This window comes from Herpailurus yagouaroundi, unplaced genomic scaffold (assembly GCF_014898765.1).
Source record: "Herpailurus yagouaroundi ecotype Mexico unplaced genomic scaffold, PumYag 166, whole genome shotgun sequence".
NCBI lineage: Eukaryota > Metazoa > Chordata > Mammalia > Carnivora > Felidae > Herpailurus > Herpailurus yagouaroundi.
Genome location: NW_024412407.1, coordinates 13,086,625 through 13,092,801, shown reverse-complemented (window position 1 = coordinate 13,092,801; position 6,177 = coordinate 13,086,625). Strand labels below are relative to the sequence as shown.

The 6,177-nt window shown below is 38.9% G+C and overlaps 1 protein-coding gene across 1 annotated transcript in view; it reads left to right on the top strand.

Annotated features, from left to right (window-relative positions):
• Window positions 1-1,478: 1,478 nt before the first annotated feature.
• Window positions 1,479-6,177, top strand: part of LOC121039022 (PDZ domain-containing RING finger protein 4-like) — a 71,330-nt gene continuing 66,631 nt past the window's right edge. The window contains exons 1-2 of the mRNA XM_040489032.1: window positions 1,479-1,624; window positions 2,462-2,523. The gene's annotated coding sequence lies outside the window, so the exon portion shown is untranslated. The remainder of the gene's footprint in view (window positions 1,625-2,461; window positions 2,524-6,177) is intronic.

Genomic DNA, 6,177 nt, shown 5'->3' with positions numbered 1-6,177 from the left:
CTGAGCCCTCTCTTTCTCCCTCAGCCCACATCCAGGCTACAAACAAATTGTGTGGGCTCTACCTTCTAAACGTATCCACAATCTGCCCACCTTCACCACCATCACTCTCAAGCAATGTCATCATCAGCCTCAACTCATCTGGACTCTTGCAATAATGGCCTCCTAACGGTCTCCCAGTTTTGCCCCTGTGCCCCTCAGGTACCTCTCAACCCAGCAGCAGGAATGATCCTTTTATAGAACCAACACAGTCCTGTCAACTCTTTGAATGAAACTCTTAAAAGTTTTAACAGTGGCCTTCAAGGTCCTGCACAGTCTCACCCCGTCACTCACTTCACCTCCTCTCTTACTTCACTGCAGCCACAGTGGCCTCCTCCCATTGGCCGGACACCCGCATCATGGCTCTTCTCAGATGTTTCCTCTGTCTACCATCACTTTGCTTAAGATCCCTGCATGGCTAATGCCCTCTCATTATGCAGGCTTTCCTTCAATGCCACATTCTCAAGGCAGCCTTTCCTGCCACCCTATCCAAATTTTAACCCTCCCTCCAAACATTCTCTCTAACATCTCTGGGTTATTCTTCTCCACAGCACTTATCACCAATAACATATTACACGTTTCCTTTATTTTGTTTATGGTCTTCTTTCCCCTTCCTCATCAGAATGTAAACTCCTCAAGGAGAGGGAAATTTGCCTGCTTTTTTACTGTTGTTATTAATACATACCTAGAACAGTACCTGTCACATAGGTGCTTGATATTTGTTTAAAGAAAAAAAAAATCAGTGAATAATTGCTATTAATTTCTTTGTGTTTTTGTCAATGGCTATTTACACAATTTCTCTTTATGCAAATCCATTGTTCAACCCCAACACTGTTGCTTCTACTTTCTTGAGCTCTTTATTGTGAATTGTTTAATGTCTGGTTAGATTTTGTATTTGTTTTCTATCACTGTGTAACAAATTACCTCAAACTTAGCTGCTTAGCACAAGCAACTCATTTATTGAGTCTGGCACAAAAGCCTGGGTTCTGTGCCCAGGGTGTCACAAGGCTGAAATAAAGATGTCAGACAGGTTGAGGCCTCATCTTGAGGCTCTGAACCTTTCTCCAAGCCATTCTAACTGTCGACTGGATTCATATACGTATAGTTGTTGGATGTAGGTCCCTGTTTATTTGCTCAACACCAGCTGGACACCGCTAGCAGCAACTAGAGGCCGCTTTCTTTCCTTGCCACATGGCCCCTCCCTCTTCAAGCCAGCAACGTGGCACCAAATTCTTTTCTCCTACAAATCTCTGGCTTTTTTATTCTGCAATCTGTTTGAGAAAATACTCTGTTTTTAGAGGTTCATGTGATTAGGTATGGCCTACTTGGATAACTTCCCCATTTTAAGATCAACTGGTTTGGAAACTTAATTATTATGTCTGCCAAAGCTCTTCACAGCAGTACCCACTCTGCTGTTTAATTGAATAACCAGGAGCAGGTGTGTGCATAGCACAGGCTGGGGGCCTTGGGAGCCATCTTAGAACCCTGCCTACTGCAGGTTTCAATAATAAGTAAGATTCTTTTCTTCTCACAAGGATTTGGAAGACGTGTATTCCGGAACTGCTTGAGAAGCTTGTCTCATACCTGGGTAAACAATTACTGATTTACAATATTTTTTACCAGAAAGCTGTAGACATCTCCCTTCTGTTTCCTGTTTTTAGATATAACACTGCTTTTTGCTACCAGTTCCCCAATCATCTTTTCATCTGCTAGATTTAATCTTTCAGTATTGTGTTTTCTTTCAAGAAGGAATGGATCATGAATGCTGGATTCCTTGAGGTTTTAAATTGTTTTTAAGTTTATTTATTGATTTTGAGAGAGAGAGAGAGAGAGAGAGAGACAGCACAAGTGGTAGAGAGGCAGAAGGAGAGAGAGAGGGAGAATCCCTGATATGGGGCCTGAATTCATGAAACCATGAGATCATGACCTGAGCAGAAAACAAGAGTTAGAAGGTTAAGGGACTGAGACACCCAAGCACCCCATCCTTGAGATTTTAAAACCTCCTTCCTCATTGAGTGGAAAAATTGCTGGATATGCTATTCTTTCCTTAAAGACTTGGTAAGCATTGTTACCTTCTGATATGACTACCACTGGAGAGCAGCTTGGTCTCTCCTTTTTGATGGTGACTCGGTTTTTCCACTTTCAAGCCTGAAAAATTATTTATCTTTGAGGTTCAAACTTAGACACATCTTGATATTTCCATCTTTTGTATAAAATTTCAATGAAAGAATTCAGCTCTTATATCAAATAATTGTTTATATCTTCAACTATATTTTATTTTAGAGATTTTCTACTTAAAAAAAACAACAACAACAACCACAATTACCATTCAGAAGCCTATTTGTCTTACTTTTGTTTTCAAGATCTTAAGTTTTTCCTTAGGTCATTAATTGGATTTTTTCCGTTTTCCTTTTCTCAAATGCAGAATGAAGCCCTAGGAATGCTGAGCCCGGGTGACATTTCTGTTTCTTCTAGTACATGGCAACGGTAAGTATGAGTTCCTGCACCTCAGTGTTTTTCATTGGTTTTCCTCTAGGCTGCGTACTTTCCTCCTGACTCCACTTCTCTTCAAATTGTAGAGTATAAGGAAAAATTCTCAGTTTTCTGAGACTTCGGACAGCACACTTGAGGGGTGGTGATGTAAGTTTAGAAACTGGACTGAGTCATGGGAGAGCATTTTGTTTCTTTTTATTACACTTTGAAAAGTGATAGTAAATTGTATCCTTCTACTGGGGAGGCTTTTTTCTAATTTTTATGTTTTGTTTGTTGATTTGCTTGCATTTTTTTTGCTTTTGTTTTTTATCTTTATTATAACATATAAGGCATGAAGAACAATTGAAATAGCATTGTACAACTCATTAATTTATTACCATGTGAATAATTCCCCCCAAAACAGATGATTTTCAGTAACCAGACTTACCCTTCCTCCTTGTTTTGATTACTACTCCTTGCTCCTCGGAAAGGATGACCCGTATCTTGACTCCTAACATGATAGTTTATCCTGGCCTGCTTTCAAACATTAGATGAATAAAATAATAGTGTATGTACTTCTCTGATTTCTTTCAGACAACGTAACATTTCATAGCAACATAAAGCAACATAATATTTGTGAAATTCACCTTCTTGCTGTAGGTATGTTTTATTTTACTAGACAGAGCATTCTATAGTATGTGTTTGAGGGGACCATCATTTAGCCATGCTACTATTTGTAAAGAATGAAACAGTTTCCAGTTTTGGTCCACTATAAATACACTTGTAGATATTATTGGATATGGCCCTTTGTACATGTTTTCACATTTTTTGTGTGTGAAAACTCATTCTGCTTAGGAGTAGAGCAAGTCATATGATATGCATATGCTCAACTTCATAAACAATGCCAAATGGTTTTCCAAAGTGGTTATACCAACTTATACTTCTGCCTACAATGTATGAAAATTGCTGTTATTCCACATACTTGCCAACACATAGAATTGCAAGTCTTTTCATATCTAGCCATCTGGTGTGTCATGAACCTATTTGCAGATTTAATTTTTATTTTCCTGATTTGGAGGGAATGATGTTGGACATTGTTCTAAATTATCTGTTGTCAATGAGGCATCACTACCAAGATATTATCTGCATCCCAGAGAAGCCAGAGATTCCATTTCCAAGAATATTCTGTCTGTTTGATTCTGGATTTAAGTCTGACACTGAGAGGCAGTACTAAGAAGGGAAGGAGAGGACATATTCTCTAGAGGGGGTTGTAGCCAACCTGATAGACAGATATGTATTGTCAGCAGTCTCTTCCTTGGTTCTCAGAAACCACTTGCTTTACTAATGCAGCCCAAGAGATACATGATGGGAGCTTCTCTGAGCTTTACTCCCCAGATATTTACATGTTTGTAGAAGTTTCTTATTCTCTATACTAAAGCCCTTCATACCTAAAATACATAATGTGACTTCTGTTTTCTTATGCAGAGACTTGATGGTTGCCAATGACCTTTCACATGTTTATTGATCTTTGAGATTCTTTTGTGAAGTATTTGTTCAAACCCCTTGAACATGCTGGGCTGTGTCTCTTCTTATTATTAATTGACAGGAGACATATATATATAAGTTTATTTATTTTGAGAGCAAGAGAGAAATCACGAGTTGGTAAGGGGCAGAGAGAGAGGGGGAGAGAGAGAATCCCAAGCAGGCTCCGCACTGTCAGCACTAAGCCCAATGAAGGGCTTGAACCCATGAATCATGAGATCATGACATGAGCCAAAGTCAGATGCTTAACCAACTCAGCCACCCAGGTGTGCTTTATTATTTTTAGATGATGTTATAGTTGGTGTAAATAGTTCTACTCCATAGCTTGCTTTTTCACTCTCTCACATGGTGTTTTTTGATAAAAAGTACTGAACTTAATTTTGGAGTAGTTTAATAAATTTAGGATTAATGCTATTAAGTTTTATTTAAAAATTTTTTTCTATCAAATTATGAAGATATTCTCTTATGTTATCTTTACCTTTGTTTTTCCTTTCGCATTTATGTCTAAACTCTAAAAAAAATCTATCTGGAAATAATTGGTTTTAATAAGGCATGATGAAGAAGTCACTACCCACCCACCCCCACCCCTGCCATACAGCTATGCAGCTGATTCAAAACTCTTCATCAAAAAGACCATTCTTGGAGCACTTAGGTGGCTCAGTTGGTTAAGCATCTGACTTATGACTTCAGCTCAGGTCACGATCTCAGTTTGTGGGATCGAGTCCTGCAATGGACTCTGAGCTAATAGCTGGGCTTAGGATTCTCCCTCTCCCTCTCTCTCTCTCTGCCCTCCTCTTCTCTCTCTCTCTCTCTCTCTCTCTCTCTCTCTCTCTCTCAAAAACAAATAAAACATTTTTTAAAAGAACATTCTTTCTCTAAAGTGCTAACTTGTGCATAAATCAAGTGTCTATATTATGTGGGTCTCTTTCTGGGTTGTCTATTCTACTGTTTGATCTATTTGTCTATTCTCCAGTCATGTTTTTCTGGAAGCCTTTCCTGAGTCCCTCTAGCAGGGCTAAGGACTCTTTCCTTTGGGCTATAAATATTGTATGAAACTTCTATAATTACTTACTCTATGGCCTTAAAATTATTTAGGCATTATTCCTATCTCCCTAATAAGAGGACAGAGATCCATATCAATCACCATAAATAACAAACGGCAAATGCCTCTTTTGTATGCTTATTTGTAGAAAGAGGAAGTGGACATTTTACTCTGGTATAATATTAGTTTGCACTATTTTTCTCTAAGTCATTTCTGTAGACTTCTTTTGATTATTATAAAAAACTCAAGGACACATTTTAGGGCAGCATTAAAAATAGATTGGGGATTCTACAGAGAAACAGCTCTTCCCTGATGCCCTGGTGATCTTATGTGACTTCACATATGCTCTGTGGCCAACCTTGACCGTAGTCTAATCCACGTCTTGCTAGAGGGTCCTGTGGCTCCTTTTGGAGCAAGGAGAGGTAAGTTTTGTTAGAAGTTGCCAAGAGGCAGTTTCTTATCCCAATCTTGTGGAAGACTATCAGAAATCTGATTCCCATCCATCGCCCTAGTTTCAGTTGAGCACAGGACTTTCCAACTCACCTCAGGAGTACAACTTCAGGCTTCCATGTAAGTAATTGGGGTTTAGAGGCTGCTCCCTAATAGCAAGGTGACCCTTTACCTACGTCATCTGTCATATGACGCTTCTGGTTTAAGCATATAATATGGGGAGGTAGCACCATGCTGATCTTACTTTGCTTTTGCATAAGTTGTAAACTGAATCTGTTTGAGATCGTTGACTCCTTACTGGTCAAATCTATGGAAAGGTGGCAGGACAACCTAGCGACTTCAGTACTCATACTTGTGGTCCTGTTACCACTGTGCTGCTGTTTGGGAATTGTTTGACCACTTGACAGATTCTTAAAATGTCAGCTGGTTAGCAAACTCTGCTGCAAACTCTTACTGCCAACAAAAATACTTAAAAATATGTGGTTACAGATTGAAAATTCATCAATAACATTAAAAAGAAAAAAAACCCTACAATCTGTCAGTAGAAATAGAAGCCACAAAATTAAACAATAGAAAGGATGGGCACCAATGTGCATCAGGTTCACTTAGAGGGAAAGCCATGGCTCATATCTCCT